This window comes from Amphiprion ocellaris, chromosome 23 (assembly GCF_022539595.1).
Source record: "Amphiprion ocellaris isolate individual 3 ecotype Okinawa chromosome 23, ASM2253959v1, whole genome shotgun sequence".
In the NCBI taxonomy this organism is placed as follows: Eukaryota; Metazoa; Chordata; class Actinopteri; family Pomacentridae; genus Amphiprion; species Amphiprion ocellaris.
In genome coordinates this window covers 7,180,199-7,195,484 of record NC_072788.1, presented here as the reverse complement: position 1 = coordinate 7,195,484, position 15,286 = coordinate 7,180,199, and the positions used below count along the sequence as shown (strand labels likewise).

At 37.2% G+C, this 15,286-nt stretch overlaps 1 protein-coding gene across 3 annotated transcripts in view; it reads left to right on the top strand.

The window, feature by feature from the left end:
* The window catches only part of dok1b (docking protein 1b), a 37,274-nt gene that overhangs the window by 18,790 nt on the left and 3,198 nt on the right, over positions 1–15,286 (top strand). The window contains exons 6-10 of one of the 3 annotated variants that reach the window (XM_055007841.1): positions 3,847–3,947; positions 5,306–5,406; positions 7,015–7,138; positions 7,202–7,359; positions 7,578–7,793. The gene's annotated coding sequence lies outside the window, so the exon portion shown is untranslated. Of the gene's footprint in view, positions 1–3,846; positions 3,948–5,305; positions 7,360–7,577; positions 7,794–15,286 lie in introns of all 3 variants that reach the window. The other 2 variants (XM_055007840.1, XM_055007839.1) reach the window with 2 other exon arrangements.

Sequence of the window (15,286 nt, the reverse complement as noted above, 5' to 3'; positions counted from 1 at the left end):
AAAGTCATGTAGCATCAGTAAATGCTGGTGTGGTTCGAATGATAGAGCGCCATCGTCTACGGTCAGCAGCAGCTCTAGTAGCCTCCACAATTCCACTTCGCTGTTGCTGAATGCTGTTTCTGCTCATTCAGAGGTCATGGATGATAAATGTGGCCTGTGCTACTTCACTAAATATGCTAAATGAAGATTATGTGTAAACTGAATAAGGTTGATTTGTTTACCTCATACTCTGTTTCCATTCCTCTCTGTGAATATGGGATATTCCTGCTGCTTTATTCTCTTCGTCACTTTCGTTTTCCCGTGTGGTCAAAACCACTTTGTTCTCAATTTCACTACTCAAGCTAATCCGCCCCTTGGACACATTCTTTCAATTCACTGTAATTCTGACAATCTTCCTTTCAGAGCCTCAATCCTACAGTTTCCCTCCTCCCCAGAAATCCTGACCTTATCCCATACTTTCATTTGCCCTTCTATGTGGCTTCTCACCACGGTGTAGCCTCCAAAATACTTGGATTAGGCTTGTCTCTCTGTAATCATTTTTGTTCTTTACTTCTAAAAAATCTTATTTATTTAGTTCATGTAGATATCAACAATCCTTTGACTTCACCTTTGGAAGACATAGCATAGCCACATAATCCCTTTCTTGCACATCAGTAAAGAAGTAAAGTGATCGTAAACTCACATCTGTCTGTTAAATGTGAACCTACAGGTAGCAGCTGGTGAGCTTATTTTAGTATGATGGATTAAACAGGATGGAAACAGCTTTGTTCTGTTTAAAAAAATCTATGTGACACATTATGTCTTAATATGTTCTAAACGCTTATAGTTAGTGTGTTAAAATAACAACTTATGGCTTTAGTGTGTTATGTGCTGGGCTGCTATTTTAACAGGTCAAAACCAGATAAGACTCTAAAGCTAAACTAACTTCATATTTAACAGCTAAATACAGGAGATTTTCACATCCTCATCAGCAAGAAAGTGAGCGAGCTATTTTCAAAAATGTTACATATTAAAAATAGCTACAAGTTTAAATGTGATTTGAGAAGATTTAACATTGCACTTAAAAACTAGAAATGTTTCAGCTCTTGTTCCTGTGTGACAAAAAGCTCCTCTGTTCTTTCTGTCACCTCTTGTCCTTCCTTCTTCACATTTTTCACCTCATCTGCTTTGACCTTTCACACATCTGCAGAAGAGCTCAACCGACTGTGTTTATATCTGTGTGCGTGTGTGTGTGTGTGCGTGTGTGTGAGTGAGTGATCGCTACAGGAAAGTCTATGTGTGAAAATGTATCGGGTTGTATATCGGGGAGGGACTGTGTGTCATGCATGCATTGCTGTCATGCCATCTTGTCTGCATTCTTGTGTGAATATGTGCTGAAGTTTGGTCGCCTCGTGCAGAAAAAACAATCAAAGGCTTCACTTCAGAGTTTCAGATCAACTTCTGTGAGTTTTTTCAGTTTTATGAGACAAGTCAAGTTAGTAGGAACCACTGTAATGTGACACAGAAACAGCAGCTGATTGATATCACAAGGTCCAGTCCAGACAGATACACTGGCTTTACTGTAACAGACACGACTCGACTTGCATGTGTGTGGGCGTGTTTATGCGCCGTTTCCAGCGATATGAGTCTCCCTCTGGCCAGACGGTTTTATCTGCAGGTTTGAGGTCTCTGCATTTCTGCATGTCCACATGCAGACGCAGCACAAACACACACAATCACCGACTATTATCGGATCAGTCGCAGCCTTCCTGTCCCCTTCGCTGCCTATCCTCAAAATCGTGTGACTCTCTTCTTCCCGTAAAGGTCTCTACAGCTCGACTTTCGGTAAGAGAACAGAATCGGTCCAGCAGCAAGAGGCACTGAAACTAGGTTTTACACGAACGGGTGCTTTTGTCCACACTGGACTGTCTTAACCCTCCTGTTGTCCTCATTTACAGGCACCAAAAAATATTGTTTCCTTGTCTGAAAAAAAACCTCAAAATTCAGCAAAAAAATTCCCCAAATTTCTGAAAATTTGCAAAACCTTCAGGAAGAAAATTCCAATAATTCCTTTAGTTTCCCTGAAAAGTTTTATTTAAAAAAAAAAAAAAAAAATCCCCCCAAATTTGGCAAGAAAATTCTTGGAAATGTTTTCAAAAAATGAGTAAGAAATACTAAAAATATCTAAAGTGATTACATATATATCAGTAAAATTTCTAATATTTTCTTTAAGAACATTCACAAAAAAATCAACCAAAATCCAGTGAATTTCGCTGGATTTTGGTAGATTTTATTTTTGTGAATTTCAGCGAATTTTGCTGGATTTTGGTTGATTTTTTTTTGTGAATGTTCTTTTAAAAACTTTTTTTTAAACATTTTTTTCCACCAAAAAATGTTCAAAGATTTCCCAAAAATGTTGAAAATGTGGAAATTTTCTCTGTGAAAATATGTTTTTTTTCCACATTTTCAAACTTTAAAATGGGTCAATTTGACCCGCAGGGTCCGTGTATATTTTGGTAATTGGATTTTCCATTCTGAAACCGGTATTGAAAAACAAAAAAGGAGTGGTTATTTGATCTTGTTTTAAAATACAAAAATTAAAATTGAAATACAAGGCGTTTTTCCTTTTCTTGATCAACAAGGGATGTACGAAATTTTAAAAATGCTTTGATTTTTATTTTATATTTAGAATAACAAAAAAATAAAATCAGTAAGAGACAGAAACGAAAAAAGGTCAGTTTTTTTCATTTTCTGAGACCGGAAGTGGTCATCAGTAAGTGTGGAGCCAAACGACAGCAAGATTCTCAGAGGGCGGAGCCAGAGAGCAGCGATTGGTCAGACCACAGATAATATAGAAGACAGCGCGCTAGCGTATCTAGTCTATGTATATCTATGGTCGGCACGTCTGGTAGCATCTCTGGCTGCTGTTGACCTTGTTTTTGGAGTAAAACACGGTAAGAAGATAAATACTTCTTACCTGTAGCGTTATTTTGTTGTACGTTAAGTCAGCGACTTGTGAAAAGTTGTGTTTTGTCGTGTTTGAGCAGTTGGTCCGGACGCGTTAGCTAGCTAAGCGGCTAAGTTAGCTAGCGGGCTAATTTAGCTAGCGGGCTAATTAACACAGGTGGCTAACTTACCGCTGAAAACCTGTTAGTTGCTGCTGCAGCTGTCCTCATTATTAGAATGACCTTCTCAACATGTATTTCTCTGCTATGTATTTTAGCTTTTTAAAAAGTTATTTTACTTTAAGGTTCACTGAAACCTGTTCAGCTGCACTGAAGTTTAACATTCAGCTGGTTTGAATCAAACCGCCCTTAACATTGCACAGCATTACCTCTCTGAATCTCCATAATTTCATTAAATTCCTTCTCTCTTCCACTGCTCAAGTTCAATCCAGTATATAAAATGACATTAATAGTGAATAAACTAACAACCAGCCATTGTATTTATTTATTACCGCATGTATTTGTAGTAAAACATGAGATGAAACATCCTACTTTTGGATCTAGAACTGCACAAGCCGTTTCATTTTCTGTCACCTGACGAGTTAAACTCCCCTTTTTATGTGAGGTTGAAGCAGAAAGTCTGAGTTAACAAAGAAAGTTCTTTATAATTTGCGATACCTGTTATCTCTGACTGAGGCTTTAGTTTTTGATGAGCCGATTTACACATAGAAACTTTGTTCAGGAAAATTTCTCAGTAGCTCAGAGGACAGGCTGCTTTTTACACAACCTTGTAAGAGAATGTCTGTCAATGCGTTCTGCAGAATTTAGAAACACAACACTTCCTAAACAGATATTTTGAGGCTGTGAGGTTGAACGTTTGAGAGCATATCAGTGTGTTTGTTTGTGGTCTTTCTGTTTCTAGGTGGAAGCTGAATTAGTGAGGATGACTCCTGCTCCTGTCATCTCTAAGCTCCTCACACATCTTTACCTGCACATGAGGAAAATCACTCCTGTAGAATGCAGGTATGTTTGTCATTATTATAAAAAGATGTTGCCTGGTGACCTGTCAGAAACCCATCATACAGAGTCAGCCAGAATAATGTTTACACACATCAGGAAAAGAAAAACTTGCATAAATATTTCAATACCAAATTTATTCAGACATCATGAGATTAATAAAAGTTATCTTTGGCCTCTACAATTACAAGAGGTGCTCAAAGTGGTGCCACTGGCTTCCAGACATTTCTGTTGTGTTGTAGACGTCACTTGTTGATGCTCCATTCATGAGGGTAATGCCATTTGTTGGGAAAACATTGTACAACAGGACACAGAGTTATCGTGATTTGATCAAACTTAAAAAGAGGAATCTATATGTATAGAAGTACTTATACAAATGAAATATTTATAAAAGTTTTTCTTTTACTCTGAACTTAATGAGAACAAAACTGTCATTTAATTGTTGCTCTGAAAGCTTCTTTAGTGAAAACCAGCTGGTGTTCTGCTTTGAAACAAACTGCTGTTGAGGTCTGTGTTTTTAGGTTTAACACCACAGTTTCTGAATGAACTGATAGTTGTTGTTTTTTTCTTGATCAATGTGGACGTTATAATTGATGGTAACATTTACTGATCATATAATCAGCATGACAATATAACAGTATAACATTCTGACCACCTGACTAATACTGTGTTGGTCCCTTTATGCTGCTAAAACTCCTCTGACCCAGTGGTTCATCAGAACCTCTGGGGATGTCCTGTGGATTCTGTGGATCCTGTGGGTTGCAGGGTGGGTCCTACCTAGACCAGGCTGATCCTGGACCATCCCACAGATGCTCAATCAGATCTGGATGTGGGGAGTGCGGTCCCATCAGAGAAAATCATATCCATGTACAGATTTTTATTAATTCCAGGGCTGGTTCAGTAAAGATTAGAATAATAACTACATCAGATAATTCTTGGTCGCAGTTGGAATATTGCAGACTGAGAGATGGTTGAGAAGGTTTCAGTTCTTGTTTTAGCAAAATATGTTATAATAGAAGATCTTTATTGTCATTGTACATGAAATTATCTGCAAACCAGCAAAGTGCATCAGTCTGAGGTATCTAAAAATAAATAAGTAAAGAAAAATGCTTCTAAAGCCAATAATAAACAGAATATTTTGAGGGAATATTCTAAAAAGGAAAGAAAAGCTCCATTCTCACTCCTCTCAGGATAAACTGTCATTAAAATTGACTTTAAATTTAGCTTCAACACGAGATTAAAACATTTACTTTCATTACTGATATTGTCAAGTTTTAATAAAGTTCATGCTACTTTTATAAAATGATGAAAGTGAATAAATTGTATTTCTGTGTTTGATTTCTGTCTTTTCTCCTGTCATCCAGATGTTCAGAGGGAGATGATGCCACATCTGGTCCAGCTGATGGAAGGTCTTGAAGTTCTCTGACTGGCCTCGACTGAAGATGGTCGTCTCACTGGATTTAAGGTTCAGATGCTCAGTAACAAACTCCACCAATGAGCCAACAGGGAAGCTTGAGGTTTATTAAATGTTGCTATGAAGGTATCGCTGTTTTTCTTAGTGAATGCAATGTGCTCCAACTGAAACTTGAATTAGAACTTAGAAGTAAATCCTTCCATCTGACAGGATTTAGTTGCATTAATAACCTCATAACATTCTAATTTTTATTCCAGTCTTGGTTGAAAATAGAATCTCTGTATTGATTCAGGTAAAAACTGAACTTCACAGCATGTTGGAGCAAAACAACCAGATGAAAACTGTGATGGTGTTGGATTGTCAGACCGTAATGTTGCAGCTCAAAGCAGCTTTTCTATCTCAGTTCATTCTGACATTCAGCTATGAATCAACACAGCAGATGGTGATCCATGCTGTGGAAGTCTCACATCTCCTGATTTAATGGAGCTGCTTTGCACTTTTTACACTGTTTATTCACCAACACTTTATTTAATAAAAGTCCCATCTAGTTTTTATGAGGAATGTGATGTTTTAATTTCTCTGTGAATAACTGCAGTCTAATGCAACAGCTGGAGTTGTAACATCTGTCCTGATATTGATCATGAAGTATTGATCAGAATACTTATGATTAGCAGTCATCCCTGAAGTTTTACATTAAAATCTTTACTTGTGTTGTGAACTTTGGTAAGAAGCAGAAACTTTAGCGTTGCCATGGATACATGAGTGTTAAATTCTGTCCATGTTTCCATTTTGGGAAATTCAGTCCAGTTCCAGAATGTGGAGGAATTTAGTCTCAATCACAGTCAACAAATATTATCTGAAAGTCGGGTTATTGTTGTTTATCAGCACAATAGAAAAAAGATTAATGTTAGAAATATTCCAGTTAAGACTCTAGAATATCATGATTTATGTAAATTTACCTCAATAATATGAATGTTCAGTTTGATTGTGCAGTGATTTTTATTCTGTAAGTTCAGCTGATTAAAGTTTGACTCTGCACTACAATATTATTTATTATTTAAATTTACATCATTATTATAATATTTAGGGTCAGACCCTACAGTATTGAGATTAAGAAATCAAATATTCTATAAAATGTAAATATACTGAACTCATTTGGATATATTTAAGTGAGACTCTACAATATTATTTGACACAAATGTATCTAAATCAAAATTTTAATAATTTTCATGCCAAACATTTACTGGACTGATTTAAATATTAAAATCACTCCTTTCTAATCCTCTGCTGTACGTTCAAACCTGAGGCCTTAAATAGAAACACACAAGTATCTGATTGAAGGAACTTCTGCAGAGTCCTGGTTCCAGAACATGATGATAGAATTATAGACAAACTTTAACAAAAGCTGCCTGAGAGTTTACAGGTTTTTATGTTGGATTTCTTCAGTAATTTAATGAGATTTATCAGCAAAAATCAAGTGTTCATTTGATGAACTTCATTTCCTAAAACATCCAGAATTGGAGCTCATATCTTTGGCAGTTGTAAAGTTTCTGCTCCTTCAAAGTTCACAACACAATAAATGAATTCCTAAAACACTCTCAATGCTGGAGAGTGTTTGATGCTGAAGCAGTGATCAGTTTTTCTGTTTCTTCTCTGGAGATGCACAATGAGGGACGTCTGCAGTGACTGAGAAAGAGTCTCACCACATCCTGACATGAGGAAAAAGACTTTATTGAAGACTACAATGAGAAAAACTATCAGACAGCAGACGGCTGCATTCAAGGTGAGCTCTGAACATTTGATCTGGAACAGGAATTCAGTAACGGCAGCATGAGCTTCATTTCAGTCTGTAGCTGCTGAATTCATGGATGAATCATCTGGCACTAGAGAGGAAGACCATCAAATATCCACGTCAGCTGATGGAGGTCCAAGAGTCTCACCCAACAACCAACCTACAGAGTGAAGACCTTGAATCTGATTGGACGGCCTCCTATTCAGCCACATGTGTGAACAAATGCCTCTAAGCTGATTTGTTTTCTAAAATAAATCTAGTTTGAGTCCTAATCTATGCCTGTGTGTTTGCTTCTGTACACCGCTGTTAACAGTTTAGGCTGTTAGATTGTTCCAGATAAGACAAGTACAAGATTCTTCAGAGCCGTTCTACCACGAGCCTGACAGGAAGAACTCTAACAGCTACTGAATGTTCCTGTGGTTCCCTCAAGGCTACAGGAGGAGTCCTACGAGGACGAGCCGGTCCACCTGATGGAGGCCAGTCGCTGCAGTTCAAAGCCAACACCGACTATGTGGACTTCTACTGGACCACACGGAGGCCTTCAAACCGGACCAACAAGTTCAGCGACTCCCCGACTCGTGGGTCTGAGGACGCCGCCAAGCCTCGGTCCAGCCGGCCTCCTGTCTGGGTGTTTGAGTGCTGAGAGGTTTGTGGATACATGTGAACATATCTGTGTTGAAACAGCAGCTTTTGCCTCAGTAACGCCGAGAAAAACCAAGAGCTCCTTTATTTGTGACTTCCACTAAAAAAACTGATGAAAATAAGTTTGCCAGGGTTCTGACTGATAACAGATTATTAAATAATGAAAATAATCATTTAAATATTCCTTTAAACAATCGTTTTAGGTCTACATTTCCTTTACACTGACTTCTTGGTATTTTGGGTGGAATATACCATTAAGCCCAATGTTCAAGGGTTCTTCTGGGAATATACCATTAAACCATCCTTTTAGGTAAATGTTCTAGGATGTTGGGTAGAATATACCATCAGATCAACCTTTTAGGTCTACAGTGGAAGATTTTAGAGTAGAATATTACTCCAAACCATCCTTTAGGTCGACATTTAAGGTGGAATACTCCTTTAAACCAAGATTTTTTTGGTCGACATTGAAAGATTTTAGGTGGAATATTCCTTTGAATGAACTTTTTAAGTTTATGTTAAAGAATGTTGGGTGGAATATACCATCAGACCAACCTCCAAGGTCTACAGTAGTGAATTTTAGGTGGAATATACCATTAAACTCACCTTTTAGGTCTACATTGGAGGATTTTAGGTGGAATTTTCTTCCAAACCGTCTTTTAGTCTACATTTAAGGATGTTTAGGATGGTATATTCTTCCGAACCAACTTCTCAGGTCTACATTTCAGGTGGAATATTCCTCCATACTAACTTTTTTGGTCTACATTGAAGGATTTTTTCTAAACCACCCTTTCGGGTCTATATTTGAGGTTTTAGGTGGAATATTCCTTTTAACCAGCCCTTCAAGTCTCTTTGAGGATTCTGGATGGACTCCGCGGTTAAACCAACATTTTAGGTGCATGTCCAAGGATTTTTGGTGGAATGTTTCTTTAAGGTTGATGTTTGAGGACCTTGTAGGTGGAATACTTCCTGAAACCAACCTTTTAGGTCAACATTCAAAGATTTAAGGTGAAATATTCCTTTAAATCAACCTAAATTTCATGTTTTGATCATTATCAAGTGAGAAACCTCAATCCAGACTCCTCATAATGACGTTTGAGATTTATGCTGCTGTTATTTGTTTAGTCCAGACTAAATGACAGAAATCCACAACTGTAATTTTATTTCAGGACTCGGTTATTAAATGTCAAAACAATCCATGTGACTCTAAAAACTCAACAGCTTTACAAACTCTAAGATTAAACTCTCCACAAGGATCCAAAATAAGTTGGACTTCTACATGAGAACTTGAATTATTCTTCATCTACTTCCTGAAAGGTTTGGTCAATAAAAAAGACAAAAACTAATATTTTCAGCTGAACTAAAGACAGAGTTTGTGATTTTTCTGCTCACATGTTGTGTTTTTGTAAACTTCCTCTTTCAAATAAATAGCCTCCTAACCCCCTGGAAACCAGCGTTTGTCCTGTTTTTGTGTTGCTCCTCGGCGACCCTAGACAGCCGGGTCCTAATGTTTTTTGAGCAACACACCATACTATGACGTTTTTACAATGATGGTTCTACTATGGAACCAGTTTGACATGTTCAGGTGTTCTTTGTGTGAAAACTCAGAGATTTCAGGTATCGGAAGGTGGTTTTCAACTTTCTTTGTTAACTTTATGCTTCAACTTTAAACTAAATTTCCTTCACTAACCCAGCCCTCTGGACTTCCAGGAAGCTGTGTTCCTATTGGCTGTCCAGGTGGCTGCTTGGTGTTATCAGGAACACCTGAGCAGCTCAGTGTCTTCCTGCTTTATGTGGCTGCAGACAAACATTTCCTCTGCTTCTCTTCACCACTGAACCGGGTTTGGCTCCATTGCTTTAGTTTGTTCTTTAGGCGTCGGCTTGCAGCTTCCAGCAGTAAAATTGTCTTTAATGTGTTTCTTGGTGTGTTTTAGGGCTTTGTACTGGACAGTTGTCTTGGTAAATTTGGTTCTTTAGCCACAGTTAGCACATGGTGCTAATGTGTGCAGTGATTAGTGGATTTGGTGCAGCTGAGTTGTGTCTTTATCTTGGCTGTAGTGAGTCTTTAGAGGTTTTTGGTCAGACACATTCTGTATTCTTGTTTATGAACCAATGTTGGTTGTCCAGAAGGTAAGAGTTCCTGTCCTGATTCTCTGTTCTCAGAGGTTCTCTGGTAGGCTGCAGGAGACTTTAGCTTTTGGGTTGTGCTAGTTTGGTTTTTGTACGGTTTCATTTGGATGACTATCTTGAGGGCCCTCCATGTGGTTTAGTGAGGTTTTCTGGAACAGTTCTACAAAGCAACCTGCAGCAGAAGAGACTTTGAGAGTTTTTAGGAAGTTCTGGAGACCAGACTTTAGAGCAGCAGAAACATTTGTCAGCAGTTTGAGCAGGAGAAGGTGAGCTTCAGTGTAGAAATGAGGAGAAGGAAACCTTCTTGACCCGTGTGGTGAGGTCCTGTACCAAGAGATTGAGCAGGTTGTGAAGAGTCTGTAGTTCTTTGGTCTGAAAGCACAAGAAGAGACGACTCATTAAAGGAGAAAACAGGAGATATTGTTGGTTCTTCTGTCGCTCTGCAGTTTCCTTAGACTGAATATCAAGTTTATATTTTAAATGATTTCCCATGTGAGCCCAAGAAGACTTAAATAAACTCCCTCCATCCCCTGGACCCAACATATTTTATTACCATGTTAAATCTTTTTTTAATAAATATGTTTTTGAGTTTTAATCATAGTTTTAGCATAGTTTTTTCTCTTTGCTTGTTTAGTTTTGTCATCTGTGTGAAAGGTGCTAAACAAATAAAGTTGAATTGATAAACTGAATAATTGACTAACTCATGATTGTGACTACAGAAGTATTTTCATTGTGATTTAAGGGTTTATTTCATTTCTAAGGTTGAAGTTAAAATCTTGACAGAAAAAAAGATTAAAGAAATAAACTACATTTTGAAAAAGCGATTAAATCAAAGGAAAAAAACATTTAATACAACAAGACTTATAAAAAGAAAATTAAACATTAAATACAATTAAATTATATTAAACAGACAAAATATTTAATTAAATAATTAAACAGAAGATACAAAGCATGTAATTATGAACTCAAACAAAAGGTTTTAAACAAAAATATGAAACATTAAAGATGAAATATTTTAGATAATTAAACATCTAAAAAATAAAATTAAACAAGAAGAATATTAAACATTTTTAAAAAAATACAAAACATTAGATTATTAAACCTTTAAAAAGACAAAACATTGAATTAAAAATTAAATGTTTAATTAGAAAATTAAATCTTAAAGACAAAACTTTAAATAGGAATTAAACAGAAAATACAATGAAGCCTTTAAAAAAATTAAATATTAAAAGGTGATAAAACATTTAAAAAGAAAAACAAAGATTTAATCGAAAAATTAAACATTGGGAAAGGAAAGGAAATTTTTCAAACAAGCCGATAAAACATTTGAAAAAACAACAAACATTAAAAAGACAAAACATTTGGACATCAAATCAGACATTAGAAAAGAATAAAAGGTGAGAAAAGAGCAAAACTAAGCATTTAAGAAGAATCAAATTAAAGACGAAACATTTCAAAAGATACCAGTTAAACTATAGAAGATCAAATTAAACAGAAGAGACAATAAAACGATCAAAAAGAGCAAAAACGGATAAAGGTATTAAAGCATTTTCTAGTCTGAAATGAAAACATCAAGTTGTTTCTTCAAACATTTCCTCTTTCTATGTTCTTGGTTTGAGTGTGGACAGATTTACTAAGAACTCATTTCAGAAAACTGCTTTCCAGATAAAGTCTACTAGTAGTTGAAGGCATTTATCAAACTAATGTTACCTTCTGATCTCCACAAACTTTACTGTTCAGTGAAGAGAATCAAAGTTTGTTGAGGATTTCTAAAAAATCCACAGGTGAAGGTCTGAGAAGAACTCAGATGGATGGTCTAAATGTGAAATCAAGACTCATGGTCACAAGTTTTAAGGCTTCTGTTAACCAGAAAGTTCAAACTAACAGAGAAGTACTGAGAAACTTTAAAAATTTCAGTCCTCAGACTGTCTGAAGGTTCAAACTAACAGGGAACTACTCAGGAACTTAGAAGATATCAGTCCTTGGACTGTCTGAAGGTTCAAACTAACAGAGAACTACTGTGGGACTCAGAAAATTTCAGCCCTCAGACTGTGTGAAAGCTCAGGTCCTGAGGACTCGGGAGGTGTGGAGGCTTTGAAAGTCTTGGAACTGAGGGTTCCACCCTCCAGCACAAAGGTTGAAGTCCAACCTCCTGAGAAAAACGGTCGAGTCGAGACTTGAGTTAAAAAAAAAGTCAAAAACAACAAAAAATAGATGATAAATGCGCAAAAAAAAGAAGAATTAGTATCTGAGCAAGTAGCTCAGGGGATAAGAAGACAGACTCCCAAGCGGAGGGTCGCAGGTTCAAGACCCACCACCGGCCTTTTTCTTTGTTTGTCTTTGTCAGGATTTTCAAAATATTTAAGAAGGGTCTGGTCTTGAACCAGCGACCTGCAGCTCCATAGGCAAATCCTTAACTCACTGAGCTACAGATCAGATATAAAGAAATAAATTCGTCGTCCCTTTGACATCGTAGTTCCTGAAGTGACCACATGGGTGGAGCCAAGGCGGAGTCTGGGTGGAGTCAGGGCGGAGAGTAGGCGGGGAGGTGGGTGGCGGCCTCCCCCCTCTACTCCCCCACCTTCCCCCACCGCCCACCACACCTTCCCCCACCCGACGAGTTCTTCGAGTCTCCACGAGTTCTTCAAGTCTCGACAGGTTTTCTCGAGTTTCTGGCATTTCCACGAGGTCGGAGGCAGAACAAGCTGTCATGAAGAGCTGTTGAAGTCGGCCAGGATGGACTGACTTTTTACAGCGACTAGAAGGAAGACCACTAGAAGAGCAGATCTTTAACCACCATCCATAAAATCCATGGAGTCGCTCCAGAGAAATGAAAGAAGGTCAACTTTTATCAACCTCCACCCAGATGTGTATTTTTACTTTGAGATTTTTAGCACCACAAACCTTTAGTATCACACTTTATTATCATTTATTAGGATTTTAATGGAATCCACCAGTAGATTTAGTTTTTGTTGACAAACTTTATTCTTGTCGTCGTGAGACGGCAGTATTTAAAACTGTTCCTTCTATTTGACCTCATGTTTATTAGTTTTAGTGGAGAAAGTTATTTTAATTGTCAATTAGTCTCTTAAAAGCCAAATAATAAATTGGATTAGTCAAGAGGTTTAAATGTCTTACTTTGTCATATTTTAAATATGACAAAAAATATCAAAATAAAGCATCTTGAGAGAATTTGACCTGTATTTGGCGTTATATAAATAAAACTGAATTAAAATTGTATGTATCTTGTAATGTTGGAGTAATTCAGCCATATATGTTGGAAAACACATTTTCTTTGACCATTAATCTGTTGATCGTTTTCTCCACTAATTCATTTATTTTTTTTTTTTTAATAAAATGTCAAACCCAAATATATTCAGTTTACTGTCATAAAAACCAAAAAGATTTACATTCATGATGCAGGAATCAGGCAGTTTTTCACTTTTTATCTTAGTTTAGTCAGAAAGATAGTTGATAATGTGAGAATTGTTGCAGCTTGTGAGTCGTAGAAGGTTTTAATCTTTGGGGCCGAGTGTCAAAAAACATTTAGAAACCAACATCAACAAAACACTCAACAAAGATTTGAACATCATTAATGGGAAATCCAACTTTTGCATGACAATGACTAAATAAAGGACATTTATTTCCAACGTAAATGTGTTATATTCATCCTCTGGAGCTTTCTCTTCACATCGTCTTCCACCTGGACTGGTTTGGTCGGGAGCATGTGCAACAAACATTTGAAAAACTGCACTTTAACATCAATGAATGACACTGAAGTTTAATCTCTACATAAATGAGACTGAGTCTGGATGTGCTGCTCTTTCATTAACTCCTAAGTTTAGGGAAAGTTCAAACAAAAGAGGACAGTTCAGATAAGACTTGAGAATGAGCTTATTTTGAACAAACATCTCAGACTTTCTGAGCTTCAGCACCTCTCGCAAGATAATTTAACAACAAACAACTCAAGAGATCCAGAAGGTGGAGAGAGTTAGCTTTAGCTGAGCCAAAGAACATGTGAGACGCTAACCTAGCAAACATTTCAGACTTTTCTCTGTGAGTTCTGAGAAATAATTTACTATTTAATGACAGAGCTACACATCTTAACTCAGTCTCATTAAAACAGACTCTAATTCAGGGTCATCCATCCATATTAAAGTGCAGTTACCCAAAATGTTTGTTGCATGAGCTCCAACAAATCCTGTCCAGGTAGAAGGCCACTTTGACAAACAGGAAGTGGAAGATTCCAAGCAGATTTATAGAAGGGGGAACCGGACTGTACTAAGTGTGGTCGAGTACAGAGGGGTGTTTTGTGGGTTTTTAAGGCTGATAATGATTATTAGTGAGACGTTCGGACTAGATATTTGTTTGCAGTAAATGAAAGTATTTAAAATCTTGGAGTTAAACTTAGAAGAACACAAACTCTAACAGAAAACTTTGTTGATACGTTTTTGTTTTGTTTACAGATGTTAAGTTAAAGGAGTTTTATTCGTGACGTATAACCAATCAAATCACTCCAGAAGACAGAGCGACCACAGGTAGATAAAGGTTCAGAGCCAAAGTAGTGCCATTTTTAAATGTATTTATTACCGTAAATCAGTAAAAAATAAAATACTGATAATCAGTAAATCAGTCAGCCCACAATTACTACAATTCTACAATGTACGTCTCTTTGCTTTCACTTGTTATTTGTACAATATACGATGTATATGATGGCGTTTTTTCATACCAAAGGCTATACTATGATGTTTTCTAAGAGGCATACGATGCTAATCTGTTTGTTCTGGACCACTGCACTCCTCCTCTGTTGTTTTCTGGATTGTACTCAGCTGCATGCCTTCGTCCACCCGGCCTCCGTTGACTCGTCCCGCCTGCCGTCTCTGGAGCTGAAGCTGGATTGGAACAGACCAAAGTACAGTCCAATCACGATGCCAGCTGCCTCTCAAAAGGCTCCTTCATCTGGCAGGTGGTGGCACTTCTTCTGAGGGGAAGCTGAGCTGGTCCAGCAGAACTTTGGAGATGTGTTCCAGTGGTTGGTGGATGTGTGGGGAGATAGAGAGGGACCTTTGAATTGTTCAGAAAGGAAAACAGGGAATCCATTGGTAGCTTTAGTTTAGGGTGATACTGCGGTGTGTTTTTGGGTTTTAAGAGGTGAACAGGAAGAGTTTTTTTTTGTATTGATTATCTTTTACTTTGTTCCTGGTTGGAATGCCCATCAATGTCAACATGAAGTTCACTTTTAGTTCTGTTTATTTATTTTTATTTTACTAACACCCATTTGTTTTTAACCCCCTCACATGTTGTGTTGTTGTAAACTTACTCTTTCAAATCAATACTCGTCTAACCCTCTGGAAACCAGCGTTTGGACTG